The 21,445-nt window shown below is 43.4% G+C and overlaps 1 protein-coding gene across 4 annotated transcripts in view; it reads left to right on the forward strand.

The window, feature by feature from the left end:
- MED13L (mediator complex subunit 13L) overlaps positions 1-21,445 on the forward strand; it is a 3,068,540-nt gene that overhangs the window by 2,285,577 nt on the left and 761,518 nt on the right. The window lies entirely within an intron of this gene.

A 21,445-nucleotide genomic window follows, 5' to 3' on the forward strand; every position in this document is an offset into this window, starting at 1 on the left:
TGGCGTACAGCAACAGTGGTCCCTCTCCACAAAGGTGGTGCCTCAACGGATCCTGGAAACTATCGCCCCATAAGCCTGACTAGCTTGGTCTGCAAAGCTATGGAAAGGACCATCATGGACCTCATAAATAAAGATATTGGGGACCTACAGACACTGGATCCTACCCAGTTTGGCTTTGTTAAGGGCAGAGCCTGCCTCTTAAACCTGGTCGATTTCTTTGAAACAGTCACCAAGGCCATTGACGAGGGGAAGGTGGTCCACACAGCCTACCTGGACCTCGCAAAGCCTTCGATACAATACCCCACTGGCATTATAGATAAGCTCACCAGCTTAAATATAAACCCCTATGTCACTAGATGGGTTGCAAACTGGCTCAAGGACAGAACCCACATGGTTAGAATTGCTGGAGCCATGTCATACTCCAAACCAGTTACAAGTGGCGTCCCACAAGGCTCAGTCCTGGGACCTCTCTTGTTCGATATATATTTCTCGGGTACAGGCCAACACGGAAGGACTGTGGCTGACCAAGTTCGCAGATGACTGCAAACTGGGCCATAATCAACTCTCCAGCCGACACAAGCATCCTCCAAAAGGGCCTCATAGAAACAGACAACTGGTGCCAGAGCCATGGCCTCAAGCTAAACGCCAAAAAGTGTATAGTCATCCCCTTTGGCAAAACAAAGTGCCCACAAATTACCACATAGGTGGTAATCCATTAAGTACAGAAGAAGTCATTAGGGACCTGGGGACCCAAGTTGATAGCAATCTCTCATTTGACAACCACGTGGCCAAAGTGGTTAGAAAATATTTTATATAGCCCACCTAATCATGAAGGGATTCACATCTAGATCAGGGAGGTCATCGACTCTTTTCTCATCCCTCATCAGGCCCATAATTGAGTACAATGCCCCTTTTGGGATGTACCTTACCAGACACCTGCAGCAACTGGAAAGACCCCAAAAGTACCTCACCAAGAGGATCAAAGGTCTCAAACAGATGCCATATGCTGCCCGGTTAAAGAAACTCCAGCTCTACTCAGTGGCATACCGCCTGCTCAGAGGCAATCTGTGCCTGACTTATAAAGCCATGTCCAACCCGGAATTAATGGACATGCTGCACCTCAGAAAATCAAAATCCCATCGAGCTACGCGCTCGAGAGACTTGAACCTCAGCACTGAAATAAATAGGACATGCTGGAGGGACAGATTCATAACCCAGAGGCTCCCTTCACTCTGGAATAAAATCCCAGTCCAGGTTAGGCAGAGTCCCACATTGACTCTCTTCAAGAGGAATCTTGATGAGTGGATGGGAGATCGTAGGTTTACCCCGGCTATCACTTCTGTGTCACTGTTAGACAGAGGCACAGTATACTAACCTCAAAAAAAGGCATAGCAAAATTAATTTAAAATGGGTGGCGAAAGCCAAACACACTCTGGCTAGGCTTATAAATGCCCTAGGGCAGATAGCCTAGTATGAACCTATGAACCTATAAGAGGTGTTGAAGAAAATGGAGGATAAAGCTAAATCTATGCAGACAGTGAAGGATTTCTTACAGGTACAGCCACCCAGATTTAGCAGGAACTGGCCTTCTAAGAATTGGTCCTTTCCCGTGTCAGACAGGCCACAAAGAGGCCGATGCAGATGCCCTAGAGGCAGGCAACAGCCCCAGGGCTCATACAGGCCCAAACAATGAGGTACATCTACCTCCAAAAGTGGAGAAGACAAATCACAGCCATATAGGAAACAGTCCCAATGACTTCCCTCTGCCAATGCCAAGCATTTTTCTCTTGGCAGTACCCTTAAGGGGAAAGCTAGCACTTTTTTCACAAAATTTGCACACGATCATACAGGACAAATGGGTCCTAAACATAGTCTCTCAGGGCTACAGGTTCCAGTTTCACACCCTTCCAAAGGCAAAAGGTATGCCAGACCTGCCACACAATCAATGGGCAGAGGCACAAAAACAAGTTTCATCTCTCATGGACATGGGGGCTATTCAGCCAGTGCCACAACAAGAACAGGGACAAGGATTTTACTCAAGACTTTTCTTAGTACCAAGAAAGGACAAAGCCTGGAGACCCATTCTGGACCTGTCTATTCTAAATACTTTTCTTGACTTCCCAAAATTCAAAATGTTGACTCTACAGCAGCTTCTGCCCATGCTGGACAAGAAGACTTGGCTTGTAACTTTGGACCTCAAAGAGGCATACCTGCATGTCCCAATCAGACAATCTTGCAGAAGATACCTCAGATTAATAGCTGGCTCAATGCACTACCAATTCTCTGCACTGCCCTTTGGCTTATCTACTGCGCCCAGGGTCTTCACAAAATGCCTGGCACCAGTAATTGCATTTTGCAGACAAAGAGGAATTCAAATGTATCCTACTTGGACAACTACCTTATTCAAGCAGGGACCAAAGATATTCTACTACAGCATCTGGTGTTTGTAAAAAGATTACTAATTTGCCTAGGGTACACAGTAAACGAAAAGAAATCAAAACTAGTACCCTCTCAAGAGATAATATTCCTGGGTGCAAGCTTAAATGCAACTGCCCAGATGGCTTATCTCACGCCAGACAAACAAAGGCAACTGACTTCTTACTTCGAAAACATGGCAACAAAGACCCAGTTATCTGCAAGAAAAATTCTGCAGGCTCTGGGCTACATGGCATCCTGCATTCTACTAATTCCATATGCAAGACTGCATATGAGGAAACTACAATGGTATCTAAAAAGTGTTTGGACTCAACATTGCCACAGCCTGGAATCATTAATTTCACTCATTCCCTGCCTGCAACAGGAGTTTCGATGGTGGGCACAGGCCTGTCACCACAACAAGGGACAGCCATTCACTTTACCCACAGCCAGGCATACACTAACAACAGATGTGTCAGATTATGCCTGGGGGGGCCCACATGGCAGGAAAATGTATTCAGGGCACGTGGCCCCCAAGTCAAAGGCATCTTCACATCAATCAAAAAGAGATGCTAGCTGTACAAAATGCCCTGACAGCCTTCAAGGACCTACTTCATCCAGGACAGCTGCTGATAAAGAAAGACAACACCACAGTTATGTGGTACATAAACAAGCAGGGGGGCACACATTCCTACCCCCTCTGCAGACAAGCCATGATTTTGTGGAACACAGCATTGACCTACCAAGTACACCTGCAAGCACAATTCCTGCCAGGAAAAACAAATGCTCTGGCGGACGAACTAAGCAGAAACCTCATGGATCCTCACGAGTGGAAACTAGATCCACAAATCTTCAGCATGATAATAAGGAAATGGGGATGCCCAAACATAGATCTTTTTGCCTCCCATCACAACTGCCGAATTCAGAGATTCTGCACAAGGACTTATCACAAACAAGCATGGAAAGTGGATGCTTTGTCATTCATCTGGAACAACCTTACAGTATATGCCTTTCCTCCACTGCCTCTCCTCCCAAAGGTACTTCTAAAGGTCAAACAAGAGAAGCCACAAATGATACTAATTGCCCCAGATTGGCCATGCCAACACTGGTACCCAATCCTAAGGAGCTTATCTCAAGGCCCAGCCTGGACATTGCCTCAGATTCCTCATTTGCTGACCCAACAAAACAATCAGATCCTGCATAGCCAACTCAGAACCGTAAATCTAGCTGCATGGTGGATAGTGTAACCATTCAGAATACACCTCTCTCTGAAGTGGTTATGGATGTTATTTTGGAGACCAGGAGGCCCAGCACCAGGAAATCTTATGCAGAATAATGGAAGATATTCTGTGCTTGAAACCAGGCACAAGGAATTGACACGCTTGTGCCAAATATTCCTCAAATTTTACAATATCTGACTGAGATGCTGGACAAAGGCCTATCCTTTTCATCAATTAAGATCCATACCTCTGCCATTTCTGCTCATTACAATACAGAACCACCAATTTTTTCACATCCATTGCTTAGGCAGTTCCTCAGGGGGGGCCAAAAACATAAGACCTCCAAGGAGAGCACCAATAGCTGCATGGGACCTCAATTTTGTCTTGGAAAAACTCACACTGCCTCCATTTGAGCCAGCCAATACAGCTGAGATAAAATTCTTATCATGGAAAACAGCTCTGCTCCTAGCAATAACTTCAGCAAGAAGAGTCTCAGAGTTACAGGCATTAATGGCCGTGGAACCTTTTATTATCTTCCATCTGGACATGGTTTCTCTAAGGACAAACCCAACATTTATGCCTAAAGTAGTGTCCAGCGTGGCTGTTAACCAAACCATTAATTTGCCTACTTTTTATCCAAACCCACAGAATAAAGGGGAGAGACTTCTGCATTCTTTGGACATACACAGACAACTACACTTCTACTTGGACCAAACTAAAGCTTTCAGAAAGACTGAGCAGCTTTTAGTGGCATATGCTGCAGGATCACAAGGAAAGGCTGTCTCAAAGGAGACTATTTCAAAATGGATAGGACACTGCATTCGTTTCTGCTATTCACAACATGGCATATCAGTGCCTAAGGGCATTAGACCACATTCTACCAGGGCAGCAGCCACCTCAGCAGCCTTCCTCAGAGGAGTACCAACCAAGGATATTTTGGAGGCTGCAACTTGGACTTCAGTGCACACTTTTACCAGGCACTACCACTTACCTCTTTACTCTAAATCCAGAGCAGGCTTTGCCACTTCAGTTCTGCAGGTGCCTTATAGCCACTCCTAATTCTATTTAGACCCAGCCGCCCTACCTCAGCTTTGGGATTCAAAATAACTGCAACAGTGAAATACGATGAACATAGTACAGTTGTGTACCTACCATAAATGTAGATGTTCGAGTGTATTCACTGTTGCAGTCCAGGTTACCCACCCACCACCCCCCCTTCTTTGCTGGGACTTACCTATACTTCTCTATCCTATACAACCTATGTGGTGTATTTGCTTATAGATGAAGGTATTGTTTATTTTAGTGCATGCTTTTATAAGCAATGTTTTTTAGCTACCCTTTTGTGGGCACCTGACATCTGGGGCAAGAAAAACTGAAGAAAATGGTGTCGGCTGCATCTTTTATACCCCTGGCGCTCTGACGTCAAGGAAGAGGTGACAGCAACCGACGCCGGACCAGGACTTTGGAATTCAGGCCAACTGTGGGTAGCCTACCAGCAGGATAACCCAAGTGTAATGACTGCAACAGTGAATACACTCGAACATCTACATTTATGGTAGGTACACAACTGTACTTTTCTCTGTTCACCTGTGAGAGAGGGGAGCTTTGAGCAACCTATCTGTCCCTGGAGGAGTGGTTCCAGCCCAGAAGTTAGTAGTTTGTTGGCCATTTTGGGCTAATTTCTATCTCTTTCATTTCCCTACTATAAAAACCGCGTTTGCATGGTTTTGCGAACTGGGCAATGCCGGTTAGCTACGGTTAAATTATTCCTGGTTCCACTAAGTCTCCTCTTCAGTTTTTCCCTTGAAACTAGTCTAACTCTCAACCTAAGCACTCAAAAAGCATCTTACAGCCCAGCACTTGCTCAGACCTAATAGCAAGCACTAATATACCCTGACACTGATTGCCCAGCAGGGCAAGGTTCTTTATTCACCCCTCACCAACCAAGCGACTAAGCAGCTCACCCTACTATTCAGGCATGCCCAAAGGGCGACTTCAGGTGCACTCCCCAGTCCAGCTGGTGAATCTGGGTATCCTGAGGAAATGTTACAACTGCCTCATGTACACAGGCAACCCTCTCCTCCTACCACAAAACACTAACATATGTGAGAGATGCAATTATACAGCCAAACTGGAAGCTAAGCTGTCTCCACCCAAGGCTGGAACAGACAGTCAAGAGGAGAAGGTTAACACTTGCACCACAACTCCAGCTGCACACAGACCTACTAAAACAGCACTGGCAAAAAATACACATAAATACACAAAGTCATACTCGGAGGCTCTAAATAAAAACCTGCAAAAGCATCAGGGACCTCCAAAGCAGACACCTAAACAACCTGCTCTTCCCGTCACAAACCAGACAACATATAAAGCACAAAATCAGTGTGCCGCACAATCAAAGCCCTTAAGGTGAAATAACATACCTAACACACTAGTAATGGGTGACTCTCTAGTCAGGCACACTGACGTCCCACTCACTAGGCTGGACAAGCAGAAGGTTACTATTAGCTGCCTGTCGGGAGCCAGAATCCACCACATAACACAAGCACTTAGGTCACTCCGGAACAAGTACATATATGGCCCTATCATTGTTCATGTTGGTGTGAATGACCTGAGACATACCTCCCTGGACTACATGAAAAGAGACATGGAAGAGCTCTCTGATCATGTAGCCCAGGCTGGTATGATCCTGACCCTGAGTAGCATCTTGCCCTCACCAAGAATGATACCTCAGTATAAAGAACAAATTATCAGTTTCAACAAGCTTCTGGTGTCATTCAAAGGGGATCCAGTGTCTGTCAGCCTGGGGCTACATGCTCAACAAGCCGCATTGCTTCGCAAGAGCCGGCTTGCACCTGTCACCCCTAGGCTTTCGAATACTGGCCAAGGCTCTTGCTGCCGCCATAGTGCCTTTTTTAGGAAAGGCTCAAAAGTCAAACCCACCTCCGTAAACAGCACAATTAACAAAAAACTGAGGGTTATGCTACTCAATGCCAGGAATTTACATCTCAAAATGCACGCGCTCGAAGCACTCCTTAGTATGGAGAACGTCGACATCTGTGCAGTAACTGAAACCTGGTTCAAGGCTCCAGAGAGCACCCCAGCACTACCGGTCTACATCTCATACCACACGTTTTGGCCACAGAACACGGACCGAAACACAAAAGGAGGGGGTGTATCCATATTCATCAAGGATACCTACACCTCCAGGTTAGTGGCGCAGCATGGTACCTCTGAGATCATCCATGTGCAACTAACATCGGGCAAATCTGCAAGCAAATTGTGGCCTGCTACAGATCACCCTCTATGACCCAGGACCACCACTCCACCTTTCTGGAGACACTGGAAAACATGAAGGACCTACCAAACACCCTGTTATTGGGCAATTTCAATTACCCTACCATTCACTGGGAAAACTACTCGAGTACAAATTCCCAAACCCAGCGCTTCCTGGAATTCATCAACTCAAATGCCCTGGATCAGCTGGTAAACTCCCCTACCAGAGGTGAAAACATATTGGACCTTGTCATCACCAACATGTGCGACAGGTGTTCCACACCGGAGGTCAGCCCATCACTGGTTAGATCAGACCATAAACTAATCACGCTGGATGTCCATACCGCACCACCACCCCCAACTAAGGAAACCACAGTAAAAAACTTTTCTAAAGCAAACTTCACCTTACTTAAGACAGAGGTGGTAAGTTTCACAGCCCCCACGCTAAAGGATAACTCTGCCCAAGATGCAGAAACCTTTACAAATGCACTCTATGAGCACCTACAAGGATGCATGGATCGTGCCACCCCTAGCAAAACCAAGACTCACTCCTCTAAGAGAAGGAAACCAGTTTGGTGGACCCCTTCAATAAATAGGCTATACAATAGAAGGAGGAAACTAGTTCAGAAAAAAAGCAAATCCCAAGAAGGAAATACATCCCTGATCAGTATCAGTAAGAAACTGAGGTCCCTCATGAAATCATCCAAGGCTAACTTCGAAAGAAAAATAGCCAATTATTCAAAAGATAACCACAAAGCCTTCTTTAGCTATGTTTAGAATCTAAGTGGCAACTTGCAGATATGCACTGAACTAGTGCAAAATAGCACAAAATATACTGAACCTACTGATATTGCCAACATCCTGGCAGATAGATTCAGTGCAAACTTCACCCCCCCCCCCTCTCACCTCCAAAAGGGCCCACAAAAATACCGGAAAAGTGTAGTGTCTTAAAAATCACAGACGCACAGGTGAAAACAGCCCTTTCAAAAGCCAAAAACACAGCGTCAAAGGGACCAGATGGTGACCCAGGCTGCTTCTTGCACGAAATACAGAACGAACTAACCCCCCACTTAAACATGCTGTTTCAACCTCAGCCTCTCCACAGGCTACATGCCCATAGTATGGCACACAGCAACGGTTATTCCTCTCCACAAAGGAGGGGCCACAGCTGACCCTGGTAACTATCGCCCCATAAGCCTGACTAGCCTGGTCTGCAAGGCTATGGAGCGCATCATCATGAAGCTCATTAACAGAGACATTGGGAACCTCCAAACACTTGACCTGACCCAGTTTGGATATGTTAAGGGCAGATCATGCCTACTAAACTTGGTTGACGACTTCGAGACAGTCACCAAGGCCATAGACAAGGGAAAGGTGGTTCACACAGCCTACCTTGACCTTGCCAAGGCTTTCGACACCATTTCCCACTCTGGTATTACAATAAAACTCACCAGCCTGAACATAAACCCCTACGTCACGAGATGGGTTGCCAACTGGCTTACAGACAGAACTCACAAGGTAAGAATAGCGGGCTCCAGAACCGACTCTAAACTAGTCACAAGTGGTGTCCCGCAAGGCTCGGTCCTGGGACCCCTACTGTTTGGCATATACTTCTCAGAAGTATAGTCAAACACAGGAGGACTATGGCTAACCAAGTTCTACGATGACTGCAAACTGGGAGCCATAATTGACTCTCCGGCTGACACGGACATCCTCCAAATGAGCCTTACTGAGATGGACACCTGGTGTCAAAGTCATGGCCTCAAGCTAAATGCAAAAAAATGCATAGTCATCCCATTTGGGAAAAACAAAACACCCACAAATTGCCACATAGGTGGCAGCCCCCTTAATACAGAAGAGGTAATAAGAGATCTGAGGACCCAGGTAGATAGTAATCTCTCCTTTGACAATCACATTGCCTTAGTAGTTAGAAAATCCTTCTATGTGGCCCATCTAATTACTAAAGGGTTCACATCTAGAAATAGAGGTTATAGTGCCTCTCTACTCGTCACTCATTAGACTCATCATAGAGTACAATGCCCCATTTGGGATGTACCTCACAAGACACTTCCAACAGCTGGAAAGACCACAAAAGTACCTCACCAAGAGGATTACTGGTCTCAAACATATGTCCTATGCAGCCCGACTGAAAAAACTCCGGCTGTACTCAGTGGCATATTGCTTACTCAGAAGTGATCTCTGCTTGACTTACAAAGCCATGTCCAACTCAGAATTGATGGACATGCTCCACTTAAAGAAATCCAAGTCACCGAGAGCCACGCACTCTAGTGAGCTAAACTTCACCACAGCAATAAATAGAACATGCTAAAGGGATAGATTCCTGTCACAGAGACTCCCCATGCTTTGGAACAAAATTCCAAATTCCATCAGGCAGAACCCCTCACTAACATTCTTCAAGAGAAACCTTGACGAGTGGATAGGTAACAGAAAATACACCCCTGGGATCACTTCATTGGCTCTTATTGACAGAGGATCAGTTAATTAATCAATGGGGCGGCGAAAGCCGGCACACTGTGGCTAGGCTTATAAATGCCCTTGGGCAGATAGTCTCGTACCTACCTTTGAACCTTTAAGAGTGGGCCAAAATTCCCAAACAACAATGTGAAAGACTCATTGTCAGTTATCGCAAACGCTTGTTTGCAGTTGTTGCTACTAAGGGTGGCACAACCATTTATTAGGTTTAGGGGGCAGTTACTTTTTTTACATAGGGCCATGTAGGTTTGGATAGTTTTTTCCTTCTTAAATAAAATCATCACTTAAAAACTACATTTTGTGTTTACTTGGGTTATCTTTGTCTAATATTTACATTTGTTTGATGATCTGAAACATTTAAGTTTGACAAACATGCAAAAAAAATAAGAAATCAGGAAGGGGGCAAATACTTTTTCATTGCACATATATATATTACACACGTGTGTGTGTGTAAATATATATATATATATATATATATATATATATATATATATATATATATATATATATATATAGTGTAGGATTTGTAATTGACCTTTAGAGCCAAGTATTGGTTTATAGGAAAGTACTAGGTAATCAATCTGTACACCATTTCAAGCCTGTTCAAAAAACCCTATTCAAAATTTCCCTCTAGCTTCATGGAGCGCAAGACAAGACAGACTGGGAGAGAATTTGAGGCTGCCCATCCATTTATCTTGGTTTACCTTGAAGGTGGCAAGGATCCTACTCTGCTTGACACCTAGTGGAAGTTTGTTCCAAAGATGAGGGATACATTGGGATATGAACCTATCATCCCAACATGTCATATTTATCTGCTGCTGATTTAGTTCGTTTGAGTTCTTCTTTCGGCTTTTCCCGGTTAGGGGTCGCCACAGCGGAACTCCGGTCCGCTAATGATTGGCAGTAGATTTTTACGGTGCAGAGGTGCCAGCTCGGCGCCGAACCCTCAACGAAGGCACGCCCATTCTACGCATGTCTTTCGAATGCCACTCGACCACAGGGAGGATATGCAGACTCCACACAGAAGGCACTCCAGCCGAGAATCGAACGGGAGAACCTCTTGCTGTGAGGCAACAGTGCTACCGCTGCACCACCGCGGCTTATTACTGTTCTCTATTTTTACTAACAACCTTCATACCTCTACAATACATGCTACTGTCATCCAGTATGCACTAACACAAGCTTCCTTTCTCTCTGTCGACTCTTGGCTGTCTAATTCCCAGCTTATTCTGAACTCTAATAAGAAATAGGATGTTAAATAGGGTTGGATCTTTCATGGCACAAAAAGCTACATATAGCTGCACATCAGAATCTGTAAGAGACTTGAGTACAGAGAAAGAGCTGCACATCTCGCCTGATAACTAAGATTTTTGATGCCACTGAACTTTTTATAGGTTCATAGGTGTGCGTTATGCTAATGACAGTAAAACAAAAACACCTTGGGTATAAATCCAGAACTAACGAATATTTGAAAATCCAAGAGGAAAAACAAAGGCCTGAAAAAGCAGCATTGTGTCTGTGTAAGTTTTACTTGCGAATAAATTATTGCAATTACTCATGGATCCAGGACTTTGTTTTTCTGTTGTATTATGTTAATGACCACAAGGGCCTTTTTAAGCTTAGACGTGCATCCCAAATCTCTGACATGTTTTAGTCTCCGTGATAAGTGTAAGCAAGGGCTGGGGGGTGACATTTTTTGCAAGCAGAGGCCTGGGAGATGAATCATTTAATGGCTGCCTGTGTCCATTAGAGACTTAGGTGCCAAACCAGGGATGAATTTTCTGTTCCCCATCCAGTTTTCCAAGTTGAATTGGGTTAGGGAGGAACTCTGCTTCACATAGATGCAGAGCCATTTCCAGAGAAAGGGTAATCTGTGGAATAAATGCCTGTCTTCCCAGCAGGTCCTATTTATGTCACAGGGAAGGTTTAAGTCTTTAGAATGTGTAATTCTGGTGCTGTTTGTTTTGTGGATATGCAGGAGGTCCATCAGAGTGCGGTCTGACAATGCCTTGTATGCGAGGCATAGGTCTCCATTCAATAGTCTGCAGGAGGCAGAATACATGGATTGGACCTTGAGGTGGTCTGCATAGGACATGTTACCTACTTCTGGCATTCTTTTAGTGAGGAAGCTTTGTTGATCCAGTTGTTGGATAAGCCTAGTTATGAATCTCTTGAGGTCTCTCAAGTTGTGTGATATGTTTAGGGAAATGCATGCCAGAAGGTGCAATGTATTCAATAATGTGTCAGATAAAATACAAGTAAAGTGCAGTTAAATCTTTGAATCTAGTTGAGATGCCTTTGGAAATTAGATGGACCAGATAAAAAGAAGGCTTGAACTACTGTGGAGACATAGTGGTCAAATAAGGACTTATCAACAAGAGTACCCATTTCCCTTACAACAGTGGAAACTCTTTTGTTTACCAACATGAACTGTGATACATTTTTTACATTGAAACCATTGTCTTTGCAACAGTTGTTAACACAGTCTAAACCTTGTTGGAAGAATTGTGAGTCAGCTGAAGGTCAAATATCAATCCCCAATTTACAGTGATCTGCAAAGCTAATTAACCATAGGCCAGAAGTGCTAGCCTGAAGGTCTCAGAAATATATGCCAAATATGTGAAGGCCGAAAACTGAGTTCTGTGGAACACCACTCGTAACTCTTTTGCTTTCAGAAGTGGCACCTCCTTCTCTAACCACATGAGTTCTGTCAGACACCCAATTAGCTATGCATCACACAATTTGAAGATTTACATTTGGATTTAGAAATGTGTCAATTAGTTCTGCATGGGTATTAGTGTCAAAAGCCTTAGCCACGTCTAGGTGTGCTGTATGCAGTGTATAACCACTAATCACCACTTCACTTATTTTTTTAATAGAAATTAATTAAGTTAAAGAGGCAGAACTTTCCTTTGATAAAGAAAAATTGATGAGGGTCCAGGGTTAAGAGATTTTCAGTGTCCAGATTAATGCATTTTTAGATAGTTTGCTGCACATAGATTTACATATGAAGCTAGTGAGATTAGTGTGTCTGTAGTTGCCAGGGTCCATGGTTGGGCCACCCTTGTGTAATGGCATTACAACAGCTGTTTTCCAGGCTTCAGGAATGTAACCAGGAGAAAGGCTTAGATTAAAGAAGTTAAGCAGGAAATTCATAAAGGCCATACTTGGCACTGATAATCAGGCAGTGTTGTATGTTGTCAGGGACCATGAATTTATTCTTTGTTTTTGAAAGGCCTAAGAGAACTTGTTGCACAGTAATTAAATGGGATAGCCATAACTGTAGGTAGAGTAAAATTTGCTATTTAGGATATTGACTATTTCCTTTGTGACAGAGAGTGTAATATTATTGTAGACTAGCTTTGAACAATGTCGGGTGTTAGTTCTTAACTTACTACCATAGTTAAAGAATGGTTAGCGGCTGTTTTTGGTTTTAGTGTCTATTTTAAGTTCATACTCTTCACTGAGCTTCACTTAAGCTCTTTGTTAGTTTGCTTGTGTGTGCTGTTAAGGTAGGTGGAATGAGACTTCTTATACGCATTAAGCAATTTCTTTTTATTGTTAAATAATTTATTTATATGGGTATTCTGTCACAGGAGATTGTTTTTAAACTTCTCATCATATTTGCTGTGGATAGGGAGTGCCTTATCAATACAACTGTCTAAGTGGGAGTTGAAGTCAAAGACATAGGTAGCAGGTTTAGCAATAGGATTATTAAGAGGAGGATTACAACATAGTTTATTTAAGTCATCAAGTAAGTAAAGAAGGTTTGCTTTTGAAAAGTCTCTAAATACAGAGCTATTTACAGGAGAAGTACCATCAGTTTTAAAAGAAAGGGTCACAAAATTATGGTCTAATTTAACAAGACATGATGATACATATGGAGATATTGGGGCCCCTAGTAGGATGGATAACTATTAGTGAAAGAGAATTAGCATTTATAATGTCAAGAAATCGCTGGGCATGCCGACTGTTGGCAGTGTAGGTCAGCCAGTTTAGTGATGGGTAATTGACGTCCCGTAGAAGATTCATAGATTGTTACTAGGCTAACAATCCAGGGCGCCATTCTAAGCCTAGCCAAGTTTTCCCGAAACAATAATGATGTCCTGTATCCAAATAGGACAATGAGGGCCAGGTATTTATAAGCTACCTCTTTCCATAAGGGGCATGGGTGCCAGTCCCGGTGTAAATTTCCTATTCACATCCACTGGTCTAGGTTGTGCTTAAACTAGGTGCAGTTCTTGGGCTTAATGGGAATTTTAGCTAATGTAGTTTAGATAGCTATCATGCTCAAAAGGGGGCATGGAGGGACTTTTGTAGCTAGCTGTGAAGTGCTATGAATGCTCTTGTTTCCACCCTAAGTCCTTCTAACTACTACCCGAAGGAATTTTTACTCCTTGCCTCCTTATTCTCCCTAACACCCCAACAACTAGTTACCTGAGCTGTCTCTAGCTCTCTGCAGCTCCTTCTGAAGATTCTGTATCTATCTACCTTGTAAATATTGTAAATAGCTTCTTATGTTGAACGTATGCTTTTAAATGGTTTCCTTACTTTAACATACTATGTCAGTCTTCCTTGTAAATATTGTAAATAACCGCTTTTGTCAAACTAATGCCTGTAAACTGTTTCCTTAGTTTAATCGATTGTTTTGTATAAGTTAGCTACACTTCAATTGTTATGATGATTTTTCCTAAGTGAATCTCCACAGTACAGCCTTCCTGATGCATCATAATTGTCTTTTGTCTACTAAGCCTGATACAGAATGTTCATTCATGTAAACTGTACTTACATACTTTTGTACCTTAAATGTTTATGTAATAGTTGGACCTTTTCTCCCCAGGCCTCCGTTGAAAATGGGCACTCATGGGCCCAGTGGACTTCCCTGGTCACCAAACTAAAATAAATAAATAAAATAAGTAGTAAGTAGTCTTGTTTAGGGTGATTTGGACTTCTAGGAGTTCACATGTGGTGTCTCAAGGAACCTATCCTAAGGTTTAGATTTCCTTGATAATTACTGATATTCCCCCAAAATTTCCAGTATGTTTGAAGTCATGCTGGGTATTATCCGCAGTAAAAGTGTGCTCTCATTGCTTTGAAACTAGGTTTCTGTAACTACACATATATGAATGTGTTCAAGCTCAAGTTCAGGCATTTTTTGTTAATTCTCCTGGAATAGAGTAGGACCACATTACTGTGTTCCAAATTAGAATTTTCTTGTTCTGTTGGAATGTCCATAATATGGACTCTGCCTTAATAAAGGCACTATGGGGACAGCAGAGAGAATTTAGCCAGAATGCAAAAACCTTGGTAAGAGAGGTGTAGGCCATCCTTGACAAACCAGGAGGACTTTTCAGCCATCTCTTTTCAAGGTGACACATACTAGAATGACACCAACAACATCACCAGTTGTTAAAGCCATTTGTCTTGTGTTTGAATCTGGGCATCATTCTGGGTGATGGCAAAATGCCACTCAAGGCTATTGGCTTTCCCTGCCTCAGACATGCTTAGCATTGTTTGTTGTAGTGAACTGGTTTGAGCAGCCACAATAGTGAAGACACGCTCACAGAGAATTGAAAATGGGTATTCACAAATATTTGCAGCAGTATTACAGAGGGTGTAATGGATGTGAACTGTGAATGGTTTAAAATCAGGAAGGTGGTTGAAACAAAGCAGATGAAATGGTAGTTAGTTCAGATGCGCGGTAATTAATCAAATGTGTAGTCTTTATTAGTGTGTTTATCAGATGTTCATCGTGTTACACTGCTGCAGTCATTACACTTGGGTTATCCTGCCGTCAGGCGGTCCCGCAGTCGGCCAGAGTTCCAAAGTCTTGGTCCGGCGTCGGTTGCTGTCGCTTCTTCCCTGACGTCAGTGCGCCAGTGGTATATAAGATGCATCCGATGCCATTTTCTTCAGTCTTTCTTGCAGAGCGGTGCCCGAAAAAGAAGCAGGTCACAAGTGCCGGTCGGCCAACTCCTGAGATTTTCAAAGTCGAATTTCAGATCCGAAGTCTTCAAATAAAGCTAAGTACCCCATTGGGGAAACTTTTTTCTTGTCTCAGACTGATGTCAGAAAAAGTTAATAATTGTATTTCTTGTGGGAAGCAAATACCTCATAAGGACTTCCATTCTTACTGTATTCCATGCCTAGGCCCTGATCACGACGTCACTAGTTGTCGGTTTTGTGCTAGATGTAACAAACACACTATAAAAAGACGTTTTGAATTTGCTTTGTCACTACTTTGGGCGAAGGTTCAATTATACTATGCCTTCGGATCAACCGACGACCTCAATACCGAAAAAACACAAAGACAAGGATAAAGACAGGCATCTGAGGTCCAAAACCGACGACGAAACCTCTTCTAGGCCAGTCACTGGTTTGCCGGTTCTCAGTGAGGCGCTTTCGCAGCCCCTGACACCCGCTACCTCAGAGCCACAGGCCGCTTCCGACTCCCACGTGGAGGCAACTAGGCCTCTGGAAACTCAAGGTATTGGGCCTACGGAAACTAATCCCTCAGATGGGTCTGGAGCCGCTGAGCAGGCATCGGCTTCTGAGAGTGTTTTAAGACCTTCACAACTTACCATTAAAACAACAGCCAAGACAAAGGTACCATTAAAGACAAAGAAACAAGTACAGCATTCTCCTGGACAGTCCTCCATGCCTAAGAAAAAGATGCTTAAAATGGCCGAAGACCTCATTACTCTAATCAGGGGTTCCCTTCCCCCTCCTGAGAAAAGGCCTACGCAGGATACAGACTATGATTCCTCTGATCAGGTTTCCATTTCCTTTGATTCCTCTTCAGACCAGGGATACTCTCTACCCCCCCTATGAGGACTCTGATGCTGAAGAATCTATCCCTTCAGCATCTCCTCCTGAGGATTATTCTTTTGGGGAAACTTTACATACCATGAGGGAGCATTTCCATTGGGAAAGTCAGGATTACTCGGAATACAAGAAAAGGCTCAGGGATTTCCTCTTATTGCCTCAGCACAGGCCGCTGGCTATTCCGCCTGTGCTAGACATTGTGGATGATGTGTTCTCTGAATCCAGCTTATCTCCTGATTCTTTGCCCCCTGCTCCAGCCAAGCCAGATAGGTATTATAGAGTCCCTGACTCTCACAAGTTTCTTTACAAAAACCCTTCTGCTGATCCAGAAACTATTTCCCAGGGTCCAAAAGGGGTTAAGGCTTCCATTGCAAAAAATCCAGTACCGTCTGACAGAGATTCCAGAGCTTTGGATAGATGGGGGAAGAAAGTATGCACTTCTGCAACTTTAGCAATAAGAGCTTTAAATTGCCAGTTTCACATGCTTAAGTACCAACAATATTTAATGGCTCAGTTAAAACAGAAAATGCTTGCGAGCTCAGAAGCTCCTGATTGCAAAGAAATGCAGAATTTATTGCATGCAATTGAACAGGTGGGAAAACATACTCTGCAATGTGGTTTTGATTCTTTAGAGGCCTCTTGTAGAGCCGCAGTTACAGGTTCTGTGATTCGAAGACATGCTTGGTTAAAAGAACAGAGTTTACCTGATCATGTTTAGGCAAAATTATTGGCTGCTCCTTTACAGCATGATACCTTGTTTGGTGTTAAGGCAGAAGAGGTGTTAAAGAAAATGGAGGATAAAGCTAAATCTATGCAAACAGTTAAGGATTTCTTACAGGTACAGCCACCTCGGTTTAGCAGAAATTGGCCAGCAAAGAATTGGTCCTTTCCACTGTCAGACAGGCCACAGAGAGGCAGATACAGACGCCCAAGAGGCAGATCTCAACCCCAAGGCTCAAACAGACAATGACAGTGGGGCACCTCAACCCCAAAAGGAGGTGAGGACAAGTCTCAACCTTACAGGAAACAGTCACAATGACTTTCCCCATCGTACGTCAAGCACGTCCCTTTTGGAAGCCCCCTTAGGGGGAAAACTAGCACTTTTTTCTCAAAACTGGCAAACAATCACCCAAAACAAATGGGTTCTGAATATTGTGTCACAAGGTTACAGGTTCCACTTTCATACTTTACCAACGCTAAAAGGAATGCCAGACCTGCCACAAAATCAATGGGCAGAGGCACAAAAACAAATTTCAGCCCTCATGGACATGAGACCTATTCAAAAAGTACCACAACAGGAACAAGGATTTTACTCAAGACTCTTCCTGGTCCCCAGAAAGGACAAGGCCTGGAGGCCCATACTAGACCTTTCCATTCTGAATACTTACCTGGATATTCCAAAATTCAAAATGTTGACATTACACCAGCTTCTACCCATGCTGGGCAAGAAGGCTTGGCTTGTTACTCTGGACCTCAAAGAGGCATACCAGCATGTCCCTATCAGACAAAATTGCAGAAGATACCTCAGATTCAAAGCTGGTACAATGCACTACCAATTCTCTGCACTGCCCTTTGGCTTATCTACTGCTCCCAGGGTCTTCACAAAGTGCCTGGCACCAGTAATTGCATTTTGCAGACAAAAAGGAATTCAAGTATATCCATACCAGGATGACTGCCTCATTCAAGCAGAGACAAAGGACATTCTTCGACAGCATCTGGCGTTTGTAAAAAGGTTGCTAATTTCTCTAGGGTACACAGTAAACGAAAAGAAGTCAAAACTCGTGCCCTCACAACAGATTATATTCCTGGGTGCCAGCTTAAATACAATGGCCCAGATGGCTTACCTCACGCCAGACAAACAAGTTCAACTAACTCAATATTTTCAATTACTGGCAAAAAAGTCCCATCTCCCTGCAAGAAAAATTCTGCAGGCCCTGGGATTCATGGCATCCTGCATACTACTAATACCATATGCCAGACTGCATATGAGGAAATTACAATGGTACCTAAAAAGTGTTTGGACTCAACACTCTTCACAGTTTAGAAGCAGTAATACCAGTGATTCCCTGCCTACAACAGGAGTTTCGATGGTGGGCACAGGCATGTCACCTAAACAAGGGTCAGCCTTTTACCCAATCCACAGCCAGGCAAACTCTAACAACAGATGCTTCGGATTACACCTGGGGAGCACACATGGCAGGAAAATGCATTCAGGGCAAGTGGACCACAGACCAGATGCATCTTCACATCAATCAAAAAGAGATGTTGGCTGTTCAAAATGCCCTAACAGCTTTCAGGGACCTTCTGCATCCAGGACAATTATTACTAAAGACAGACAACACCACAGTAATGTGGCACATAAACAAGCAAGGGGGCAGTCATTCTTATCCCCTGTGCAGGCAAGCCATGACCTTATGGAACACAGCTCTAACGTATCAAGTTCACCTGCAAGCACAATTCCTGCCAGGAAAGAAAAATGCTCTGGCAGCCGATCTAAGCAGAAATATCATGGACCCTCATGAATGGAAATTGAATCCACAAATCTTCATCATGGTAATGCAAAAATGGGGATGCCCAGACATAGATCTTTTTGCTTCCCCACTGAATTGCCAACTACAAAAATTCTGCACAAGGACTTATCACAAACAAGCATGGAAAGTGGATACTCTTTTGTTCAGCTGGACGAACCTAAAAGTTTTTGCCTTCCCGCCACTGCTCTCCTTTCAAAGGTACTCCTAAAGGCCAAGCAAGAAAAACCACAGATGATCCTGATTGCTCCAGACTGGCCACGCCAGCACTGGTACCCTATCTTAAGGAACTTGGCTCAAGGACCACCATGGATTTTACCTCAAATTCCACACCTTCTGACTCAACAAAACAATGAGATCCTGCACGGTCAGCTCAAAACCCTAAACCTGGCTGCATGGCAGATACATTAGTCAAACAGGCAACACCTCTCTCTAAAGCTGTTATGGATGTCATTTTGGAGGCCAGGAGGCCTAGCACCAGGAAAGCTTACTCAGAAAAATGGAAGAGATTCTGCGCCTGGAACCAGGCTCAAAGCCTTGACCCTCTTGCTCCAAACATTCCTCAGATTTTACAATACTTAACTGAGATGCTGGACAGAGGCCTATCCTTCTCATCAATTAAGATCCACGCCTCTGCCATTTCAGCACATTACAACACGGATCCTCCTTTATTCTCTCATCCCTTGCTAAAGCAGTACCTCAGAGGGGCTAAAAACATAAGACCGCCCCGGAGAGCACCAACACCGACTTGGGACCTCAATTTCATTTTGGAAAAACTGACCCTACCACCTTTTGAGCCAGCCAATACAGCCGATCTAAAATTTTTATCATGGAAAACAGCTCTGCTCCTGGCAGTAACTTCAGCACGAAGAGTCTCAGAGCTACAGGCATTAATGGCAGTGGAACCTTTTATAATTTTTCATCAGGACAGGGTTTCTTTAAGGACAAACCCTACCTTTATGCCAAAGGTGATATCTAGTGTGGCTCTTAACCAAACCATCCATTTGCCAACTTTTTATCCAAACCCCAGAATAAAGGGGAGAAACTTCTGCATTCTTTGGACATACACAGGCAGCTACGCTTCTGCTTGGACAAAACAAAAGCTTTCAGGAAAACTGAGCAACTGTTTGTAGCATATGCTGCAGGATCACAGGGCAAGGCTATCTCAAAGCAGACTATATCCAAATGGATAGGACACTGTATTCATTACTGCTACACACAGCATGGAAAATCAGTCCCAAATACCATTAGGTCACATTCCACCAGGGCAACCGCCACTTCAACAGCCTTTCTCATAGGAGTACCTACCAAGGAAATTTTGGAGGCTGCAACTTGGAGTTCAGTGCACACCTTTACCAAGCATTGCCACCTGCCTCTTTACTCTAAATCCAGAGCAGGATTTGCCACTGCAGTTCTGCAGGGCCTCATAGCCAGTCCTAACTCTTTATAGACCAGCCACCCAACCTTAGCTTTGGGATTCTACCCAAGTGTAATAACTGCAGCAGTGCAACACGATGAACATAGTACAGTTTTGTACCTACCATAAATGTAGATGTTCGAGTGTTCACACTGCTGCAGTCCAGGTTACCCTCCCTCCATCCCCTCTGAACTAGCTGGACTTATCTATACTTTTCTATCCTATACATTCTTTGTGGTCTATTTGCTTGTAACTGAAGGTATTGTTTTTATTTTATATGTATATTTTTTATTAGCAATATGTATTGCCTACCTATTGGGGGCACCTGACATCTGGGGCAAGAAAAACTGAAGAAAATGGTGTCGGATGCATCTTATATACCCCTGGCGCACTGACGTCAGGGAAGAAGCGACAGCAACCGACGCCAGACCAAGACTTTGGAACTCTGGCCGACTGCGGGACCGCCTGACGGCAGGATAACCCAAGTGTAATGACTGCAGCAGTGTGAACACTCGTACATCTACATTTATGGTAGGTACAAAACTGTACTTTTCTTTTACTGTGTATTCTTGTAACATGTTTAGAAATGCACTATAACTGAAATGTGTCTTGGCAATTTGTTAGTTTCTGAACAGCCATTTACAGAAGTTAATAATGCAAGTATTTATCCACAGTCAAGCATCAGTCTTTTCATCACTTTTGGGTATTGCTTCTTAATCTGCAACATTGCAGAAAACTATAGAAATTGTAACTAACTGTACTGAATACTTATAGCAGTATCACACACACTCAAAAGGATCATTATCTCAGTTGCTTACTGGTACTGAAGTATTGTTTACAGACCAGAACTGGTCAGGTAGTCAGATTTATATGGCGAGTATTGGCTGTTTTTCAGAGTTTTTGAGAACTATGGATTTAAACCCATCTACTGCATATTACCTGTCAGTATGTCATCATTATTACTGATGCACAGTGAAGTTAAGATCTATATCCCAATAAATATCTTAATAAATGTAGAATTATTGCAAACAAAAAAAGTAATTGGGATTTTTAGGTTTGCTAGCTGATATTCTTGTGTTTGACAGAGGTACATGGAGGCTATGGGCTTATCCTCATTTGGGAAGCATTGTCTAGTAGTCCAGGGCCATTGGAGACCTAGAGATGAATAAGAGACTCAGACTTTTGCTAAGACCTATCCAGAACCATTTTATTTTCACAAGTTATAGAGACCTTTGGAGTATAAAAAATGGATAAAAATGGATTTTGATTCA

This window comes from Protopterus annectens, chromosome 4.part0 (genome assembly GCF_019279795.1).
Source record: "Protopterus annectens isolate FY-2018-M chromosome 4.part0, PAN1.0, whole genome shotgun sequence".
Lineage (NCBI taxonomy): Eukaryota > Metazoa > Chordata > Ceratodontiformes > Protopteridae > Protopterus > Protopterus annectens.